Raw genomic sequence first — 10,125 nt, 5'->3', positions numbered from 1 at the left:
ATAAGTACAGAGAGTCTACCTTGAAACTCTAGACTCTGAACTAAAACTAAACTAAACTATAACTCTAACTAAAACTGTAAGCTAATATCAAACTAAGACTCTAAACTAGGGAGGGGCACTCTTTGGGGGCCCAGGGGGGAGGCTCTTCTGGAGACCGGGAGGAGTGGGCATTTTGGGGGGCCTGGGGAGAGGGAGGCCCTCCGGGCGGCCTGGGGGGAAGGGGCCCTTTGGGAGCCCAGGGGGAGGGGGCCCTTTGGGTTTGGGGTAGGGGACCTTACAACACTGTTCAAATGGAAATTTTGTATTAAACTGAACACAGTCGAGAACCACTCAAATAAAAAATAATATGTATCTCTTAATAGGAGTTAGTATTCCCTGAGATGTTTAACCATTTTAGTTTCTACTTTCAAATTTATCTTGTCTCATGGAGAAATTGTCTCAATCAGTTATCTTGTCCCGTCTCTATTTTCCCTATCGTCCTTATCTGATGATGACACCTTGTTATCACAGTGTTCCATCCGGTGATTGACATCTGTCATCTTTTCCTTATCTGATGATGTCACCTGATCTTGTACCAGTTGTATTCACTGAGCGGGTTGCGTCACCCTCGAAAGTAGGTCAATGATCTTGTACTACTTGCGGCATTCTATGCCCATATATGGAGTCCTGTTCGGAGTGGATATGTCATCCCTACTGTTGTATAAACTTTAGAAGTTGCTCCTTTGGTTGAAATTGGAAGTTCTAGTTCCCTTTTAAGGTTTAATAGTGATGGAGGTAAACCATGGAGGTACATTTTTTCACCAAATGTATATGATTTAAACTCTGTGATCACAATTTTGTTTAAAATAGTCCAAAGAACATATAACAATGCCTCTAAGGTTGGAGAATCCCCCCAGAACACCAGGGCAAGGTTTTTAAGTTATGCCCTGGGGGAATATAAGGTTCTTATAGAATGGGTGTTCGTATTAAATTCTGATGGATCTCATAAATTCATAATTCAGATAAATTCAGATGGATGGATCTTCAGATTGATTTTAAATTGGAATTTTAGTGTCCTTTTTAAGAGTCAAAGTAATTTGAGACCCCCCCCCCTACGCCCATATTATTTCCATAACAAACATCCAAACAAAGCATTGAGACATACATTTTTTTTCAGCATTGTTGAAACACTCAGTAATTATGTGTTTGGGGATGCCCCCCCCCCCCGATGTCTCAGGGTAAGGGCTGCAAGTTATGCAATTTATTCATTGTTTACATATAGTATGTGTTATTAAGAAGAGGTATGCATGTTTTACTTCTACTTTCCCAAAATACGAAGGGCATTAAGACGAGTCTTTCAGGGAGTGTTGAGGGGAGTTTTTAACTACATCATAGCATGTTATGTGCATATGGATTGTCAAAAGGGCGTCCCTTAGGAATGACTGAGTATATTCATTTGGAATTTACAGGAAATGATAAGAGAGATGATCAATTGACCAAAAAGGCAATATTTGCATACTACCACAACTACAACTACTGCTGCGTCAACTGCTACCAAAAATACTATTACTACTACATCTACTATCACTAAAACTAATGCTTCTGTAGGGAGTACTAAGTAGTGAGTATTGCTAAGGCTAAGCACTGAAGGAAATTTGAACTAAATCAAAACATACTTTGTGTATACAGGTTGCTGATACGGGCGTATCAGCAATATTTTCGGAACGGCTTATCATACCAAAAGGAAACTTCAGAGGCATTATGAGTGGGATTTTCCGTTGACCAGAAGGCAAAATGTAATTGTTACTACTGCTATTAATACTGCTGGTACTACTGTTGCTACTAATAATTATGCACTATTACTGCTACTACTGTTCCTACTACTACCACTACTACTAAGATACAAGTACAATTAAGGCTACACCTATGAAGATGAAAATTTGACAGAATATTGAGGGGGAATTTCTACTAAATCAAAACACACTATGTGCATGCAGATTGTCAAAAGGGCGTATCTCAAGAATTGATTTGAGTATTAACTTGATTCTTTCGGAGAATACTTAAGGGGGAAGATCAACAATGTAACTATTTTTACAACCATATAAACTACTGTGATAATAGTACTATTAAGGCTAAGTCTGTGAAGGTAAAATTTGATAGAATATTGATGGCAAATTCGAATTAAAAAAAGAGACTATGTGCATTTAGATTGTCTAAATAGCGCATCTTAAGAATTGGTTTGTGTATTAAGATGGAACTCTCAGAGAATGCTTAAAGGGGCTGATCAATTGACCAAAAGGCAATTTGTACACACTACTGCTAATACTACTGTTACTGCAACATTTACTAGTTCTACTACTACTACTACTCTTATTGTTGCTCCAATTACTACTTCTACTACTTTTACTACTCTCACATTATTATTATTACTACAATTACTACAATTACTACAATTACTATTACTACAATTACAATTACTACTCTTAAGTTGAGTAATTATACTAGTGCTGTGACTACTATTATAACTATGCCTAAGGGTATGAAGGTGAAATTTTCAGAGAATATTTCTGAAAATTTATGTTGTACGGATGACAGCCTGCCATCCGTATGTAGGTTGTCAAAAGGGCATATCAGCATTATCTTAGGAACAGTTGCGTATGTGAAATTAAAATTTACAACGCTTGTTGTTGGGGATGTTTAACTAACCAAAAGACAATATTTACTGACTCTACTCCTACTACTACTACTACTGCTACTATTATTGTTATTGCTGCTACTACTGCCACTGAAGCTAAGACTACTACTATTAACTCTATTCCTACATCTACTGTAATAACTACTGGTTCTACTAATACTACTAACAAATCTAAGGATATTAAGGTGAAATTTTTGGGCAATTTTTATCTGTATTGAAATAAATCAAAACCCACTATGCTCACATAGGTTGTCAAGGAGACCGGTTGATGGTGTTAACTTAAAAATTTCTGCATACTGCTACTACTACTGCTACTGCTAATAAAACTATTGCTAATACACAATCTAAGGGTATTAAGGTGAAGCTTTCAAGGAATATTTAGGCGGATGCTGAACTAAATCAAAACAAACTATGATCATGTAGATTTTCAATAGAGTGACAAAACAATATCACAATAACAGCTTACATCCTTAAGTTAGACTCTTCAGGGTAAGTTGTGACATTTTTTGAACTAGCCAGAAGACACTATGTGTATAACTTTGATACTACTTCTACGGTTACTGTGACTACTGACGCTTAAGGGCACTAAGTAAAAACATTTAGGGGGAGTTTCAATTAAACGAAAAAACTATACCCATGCAAGCATTAAAAGGGCATATAAGCAATATCATAGGCAGCGCTGATCTATCATAGCAAGGAATATCATTGATATTTTAAAGGAGCTAATTTGGTTGGAAATTTGAAGTTCTAGTACCCTTTTTAAGAGTAAAAAATTATTGGAGGGCAATCAGCTCTCCTCTTTAGATCATAATTTTCCAAACACTTCGAATCAAAATTTAAGATATTTATTTTGTTCAGCATAGCTGAAAGGTTTTGTAACTGTATCTCTTGGGCTATTGCGTAGGTCAACCCCCCACAGTTATGGAATTTGCCCATTATGTTTAAAAACTAAATGTTGCCCTTGTGTGTTTTTTTTTGGCGATAAAAATATTGATTGATTGATTGATTGACTGTGTTAATGCTAATTCCCAATAAGGCATCTCAGCAGTTTCCTAAGAAAGACTGAGGGTATTATGTTCAAACTTTTGGGGGCTACCTCTATGACTACTTCTGCTATTAAAGTTTAACTAAATCAAAAGAGTGTGAGTGTATCCAAGATGTCAAAGAGCGCATACAGATTTTTTGCGAATGGCATCAAGTTTTCTATTTTAGGTCAACTAAAGGTGGTATGACACTAAATTAAACACTACTATTGGTGTCCAGATATTTTGTGTCCCAGATTTGTGTCCCAAAAATGGGTGCATTTCGCTAAAAATTACTGAAAAAAATTCTCCAGCCTACAAGCAGCAGGCAAAACTATAGAGTCTTAAGGAAACAAAGAAGATTTAAACTATTATTTTCTTTTTCCCTGAAAAGACTATGTCAATACAAAACAAACAGAAATTAATAAAAAAAAAACATTTCCACAAAATAGGTTTTTCAAAGAAAAGTAAAGAACTCCATTAAACCAAAAATGAGCAAAAATAGAATTATATAATCTATCAAGCGTAAAACTACCACAAGTTAGTATGAATAAATAAATGAAACCCAAAACAAACAGAAATTACAATTAATAACCGAGTCAAATTCAAAACCAGCAAAAATTGACATGACTAGGGCTCAAAATCCCTCTGCTTTCCCAAGGCCGGAACATAATTTGTATTTACCTGAACAAATTTAAATGTTTGTGCTTTTATAACTTTAATAAATCAAAAATTATTAGAATTTTTATTAATAAATATCAGTATATGTATATTAAACTGACAATACACATTCATTTGTATTTTTTTTTCATTTTTTCATTCATTTAAATTTTCTACCTTATTCATTAATCCGGCCTTAAGTCATTTTACGGCTCGGCCGTAAAAAGAGGAAAGAAAAAACCCATGCAACTTTCTAGCAATAACCTGGAACTGGTGGGCTAGGAAAAATAACAACGGGACAAAGCTAAAATTTTGTTCCTGCAAAACAGTTATGCTTGAGTTGAGTTTTTGGTTGAGTAATGGTTGAGTTTTTCTGGTTTGTATTTTTCGAGGTGTTTTTTTATGTGGGTGTTAATTTTTACTTTGGTTGAGTGTTGCTCTTTTGGGTGTTTTTGAGTAAACTTTTGCAGGATAATTTTTGTTTCGACTGAGCTTTGCTGGTGTTGAATCTACTTTATGAGGTTGGAGAGGCTAATTGAGGACGCAGCAGAAGCTACTAAGATAAAAAAAATCATATAAATAACATACATATTAGAGTTAAAGCATAGTTTACTGACAGTAATTAGCCTCTTAAGCCTCTTGAAAGCATTTTGGTCAGAAGCACACCAGATCCAGTTGTAATGTTTACACCCCACTATTGGAATATTTGTGCTAAGAATATATTTAGTGAGGAAGTTCATCGTTTGTTTAAATCTGTAGGTATGCCCAAACTATACCATAATCCCAGCTACTAATCAAAAAAAGCCTAGATGTACCAAAGATTTGGGTTTAAGCTGGAAGTTTTCGTCATTACCAAGCTGCATAACGTCAACAGCATAAGCAAACTGCAGAAGAGGAAAATGAAATGACAAACTGGTTTACAAATAGGCTTGAATAAATTGGTTTGGAAACCCTCTATCAGCACTCGTTTGATCGAATTTCAAGTATATTTTTGCGTTGGCTTAACAAATGGCAGCGTTGGCCAACATAACTCATAAGAGAGACGGTGACTGATGTTCCCATAGAAAACAGCTGTTGACGCCACTTCAGATTTCTCACTTAGAGTTTATGATAGTACCAAGTCGGTAGTATATCTCACCCTCAAGGCTATATTTTGAATCTTTTGGAGTGATGCCAACAGGTTTTTAAGAGTCCGAGAAAAGATGCGTATCAGTTGTCGGTAATAGGACTAGTCTAGGACATTTATGTCTTGCAGCTGGATTGTAAGTCTGCTGGGATGATAATAGTGGTATTTTGATCTGGAAAGGTTCTTATACGATTTATCTGTTACCTCTAGAAAGAGGTAAACAACGATATTGGATGCTATTAACTAGACAAATTATTCTGGCTAATCAAAATAAATTGCTCATTAATATTTTAGATAATATTTTGGACAAATAATAAGCATTACCATAGAGAGACCTAGACCACCAATACTCAAAGGTTGTTTGTAATTATTACCAAGTGGGTAACCATTTTTGTTACCAAGAAAATAACCATTTAGCTACCATTGTTGTAAACAGTCTGATAAGACGTCTTTGGTAATAACCATGGTAAATGATAGTAATAGCCATCATAATTATCAAGACAATAACTATCAAAAATGTTTTTATCGGTATAAATTTGCACTATATCCTCAATTATCTAATGAAATAAAACAATATACTGAGTCTTTTCATGTATTCATGTTCATTTTCTCCATGAAATCATCTCCATTTTCATTATCCATTTTCATTTCATCATCTCCATTTTCTCTATTTTTTCCATTCATTTCAAGAGAAAATGAAAAACTAAACTTGGATTTTGAAACAAAAAAAAGTGAAAACTAAGTATAGGTCTAAAATCAAAAATGATATAATAAAATGACTAACCTGTAAAATATCCATTAAGTCTGGGGATTCTGGCGTAAAAGTAAGGTGACATGAGAAGGGTAGTTGTTCGTTAGACGGGTAGGGAATCGTCAATTTGTGTCGGTGTCCCCGATTGCCAAAATAAGTACGGTTGCAGGCTGTAAATTTAAATTTGAATATTACCTATTTAGAAACACTAAAGCAGAGATGACCCTATTGATCCAACGATCACCACGTGGTTTATGGTTTTCTCAGTGAGAATGAAAAAACAGGAATTTTCTCACTTGAAAAACCATGAATTTTGTCACATTTATGGTTGTTTTCATGGATGGATATGTGTGTTGTTCGATTTATTTGATGTTTTTCTCGGATTTCAACATCAAATTATGGATGTTTTATGGTTTTTGTCAGTGAGAATTTGAAAAACATGAACATTGTCACATTTATGGATGTCAACAGCAATTCATGGATGTTTAATGGTTTTTGTCAGTGAGAATGAAAAACCATGAATTTTGTCACATTTATGGATGTCAACAGCAATTCATGTCTGTTTTATGGTTTTCTCAGTGAGAATTTGAAAAACAGGAACTTTCTCACTGAGAAAACCATAAACCACGTGGTGCTGTCACGAGTCAGGACACCTGTGCTGTCGACCTCAATTCACCTATCGTGAATCAATAATTCCCCTTAGAAACAACAAATTAATTTCCAATTTCTTGACAGATGAATCAATCAATGACATCATCTGTCAGACTTTAAAAATTTTCGCCTAGAAACATTTCTCCAGGAATAGATTCAAATCATTAATGTCTTTGCCTCGGGAACAGTTCTACTGGTCGAACTCCAAAGGATATTAATAACCAAAGGCCATGGAAACAATTAGGCAAGAAACATCTTAGCGATGAATTGTTTTAGCGCGCGAAAAGGCTTCCTATTAATTTGAAATGCGTTAGCACAGAGATGCCAATAACAAAGGAACACGCTGAATTTGCGTTTAGTGATTATTTGGGCGAAACCGTTTTAGACAGGTTATGGAACTATTTCGGCGAAACAGATAGAGACATTTTAAAAGAAGATTTTTGAAGAGGTTTTAGAAGAAAATTTGAGTGTGGTCGTTATAATACACAAGTTTCATTTGAACAGTGTTGTGAGGTCCTCTAACCCAACCCCAAAGGGTTCCAATCCTCCTACCCCAACCCTGAAGGAAGCCCCCGGTCCTCAAAAGCCCCCCAAGCTCCCAAAGGCCCTCCACCGGTCCCCAAATGTCCCCCAGGCCCCCAACTCCCCCCCGGACCCTCAAAGGCCCCCCAAGCTCCCAAAGGGCCACCGGCACCCCCAAAGGCCCACCCAGACCCCCAAAGGCCCATCGAGCTCCCAAAGGACCAACGGGGTCCCAAAGGCGCTCCACCGGTCCCCAAATATCCCTCCAGACCCCCAAAGGCCCTCCCTGTGCCCCAAAGGCCCACCGGTCCCCAAATGTCCCTCCGGACCCCCAAAGGCCCTCCCTGTGCCCCAAAGGCCCTCCATGTGCCCCCATTCAATTATAAGAAAGTATTGTGACACAATGGATAGAACATATGAAATTATTGATTAACTTTACGACTTGGACGCCACATTTAGCAATTTTCTTGATTTTTTAATTTTTGTTATTAAAAATAAAATTTTTTTTAGTTGTCAACCAATAACTTATTCGGTTAAACCCCCCCCCCCCTATACACCCGCCACTATCTGATGTTCATACTCGATAAAAAGCGTAAAATATATTCTTTTTTCGTTATGTAAACCCCATCCTTCTTTCCCGCTCTGTGTACGACCTTAATTCTAGCAAAAAGAAATAATTTTCTTTCGTTAAATTTATGCAATTTTAAGTGTCTATATCCTAGCTAAAAGCGATCATTGACTTCCGTCACTGTTGTTATTAACCGAACCTGGTTTTGACACAAGGCTCTCCGGCACGAGGCCTATAATTAGCTGACATCCTTTCCCCTCTGTGTTTACGAACGCAGCAGCCAAAGTCAAAAGGAACTGTTTCTCCGTCAAAATTAAAACACTTTGAGGCAATTGTAATAATTAGGCGCAGACGCAATGTGCTATTTTGGAGAACCGGTGAAATCTCGTTATTTTCAAATTAAGATCTAACAATATATTTAGGACATTGGCGAAAGGGGGAGGGGGCCATGGCTCAATTCTATCGCCATCATTGTAAGGTGAAAACAAACTGTTTCTTCGCGTGAAAAGTAAGGGGGTGAGTTTAAGAAAAAGATACATTGCTTTATTATGCGTAAATTGCATAGCATTTTTACCATATCTTTCGGTGGAGGGAGGGGGTATTTTCCCATGTCTTGTCTCGGGGATATTTTCCGTGGGGGTTATTTTCCGTGGGCTGTTTTTTCTGGGTGTGTGATAAATACCAGCTATCGTAAAAGGATATGGAAAGATAAAAAATACCGTTAATACTTTAAATGCATCAAACATGGCGTACACAATGCAGATTAAAACCAGAAAAGAACAGAAACGCCTAAAAATAAGAAATTAGGCCGATTTATATAGGCAGGCTTTTGAAGGGCTCAGTGAGCCGTAATTCTCAGATTCAAAAAAGGATGCAATTAGTATATTTCACGAAACCTGATTTGGGAGGTGTAGTTTGCTTTTTGGACTTTTCAGAGCTAGGATTCTTAGTCACTCATAGGTGTTTGTTGTCTGAAACTTCGGGTTTGGGATGAGTAGTTGGCTATTTCAGACTTTTCTGAGCTAAGGTTTCTTAGTATTTCGTAGGTGAATGCTGTCTGAAACTTATGATTTGGGATATGTAAATTACTATTTCGGGCTTTTCTGAGTTGGATTTCTTAGTCTTTCATAGGTGTGTAGTGTCTGAAACCTATGATTTTGGATGTGTAGTTTGCTATTTTCGACATTTATGAGATAGGTTTCTTATCATTTCATAGGTATGTGTTGTAAGAACATTATGATTTTGGATGTGTAGTTTGCTATTTCAGGCTTTTCTGAGCTAAGTTTTTCTAGTATTTCGTAGGTGAATGTTGTCTGAAACCAATAGTTTGGGATGTGTAATTTGCTATTTCCGACTTTTCATAACCGGATTTCTTAGTCTTTCGTAGGTGTGTGGTGTCTGAAACCTATGATTTGGGATGTGTGGGATTGCTATTTCAGGCTTTTCTGAGTTGGATTTCTTAGTCTTTCATAGGTGTGTAGTGTCTGAAACCTATGATTTGGGGTGGGTGGATTGCTACTTTTGACCTTTCTGAGCTGGATTTCTTAGCCTTTCATAGGTGTTTGTTGTCTGAAACATATATTTTGGGATGACTAGTTTGCTATTTTTGACTTTTCTAACCTAGGTTTCTTAGCCGTTCATAGGTGAGTGTTGTCTGAAACCTATGATTTGGGATATTTAATTTGCTATTTCTGACTTTTCATAACCAGATTTCTTAGTCTTTCGTAGGTGTGTGATGTCTGAAACCTATGATTTGGGGGTGTGTGGGTTGATATTTTTTTACTTTTCTGAGCAGGATTTCATAGCCATTCGTAGGTGTGTGTTGACTGAAACCTATGATTTGGGATAGTTAATTTGCTATTTTTGACTTTTCTTAGCTAGATTTCTTAGCCACTCATAGGAGTGTGTTGTCTGAAACTCATGATTTGGGAAGCACACAAAAACTTACATGCACACAAAAACTTAAATGCACACAAAAACTTACACACACACAAACACACAAACACACACACACACAAAAAAAAAAAACAAAAACACAAAAGAAAAAACAAAAACAAAAGAAAAAAATTAAAAAAAAAAAAAATATTACACACACACACACACACACACACACACAAAAACTTACACATGAAAAAAAAAAAACTAACAAAC

General features: G+C 36.5%; 1 long non-coding RNA gene across 1 annotated transcript in view; it reads right to left on the bottom strand.

Moving 5' to 3' along the window:
• Positions 1 to 6,269: 6,269 nt before the first annotated feature.
• Positions 6,270 to 10,125, bottom strand: part of LOC148942430 (uncharacterized) — an 80,904-nt gene continuing 77,048 nt past the window's right edge. The window contains exon 3 of the long non-coding RNA XR_016143165.1: positions 6,270 to 6,403. This is a non-coding gene — a long non-coding RNA (uncharacterized LOC148942430). The remainder of the gene's footprint in view (positions 6,404 to 10,125) is intronic.

This window comes from Artemia sp. Qi Xiang Cuo, chromosome 17 (assembly GCF_049724085.1).
Source record: "Artemia sp. Qi Xiang Cuo chromosome 17, ASM4972408v1, whole genome shotgun sequence".
NCBI lineage: Eukaryota > Metazoa > Arthropoda > Branchiopoda > Anostraca > Artemiidae > Artemia > Artemia sp. Qi Xiang Cuo.
The sequence above is the reverse complement of the archived record's forward strand: the minus strand, read 5'-3'. Positions and strand labels throughout refer to the sequence as shown.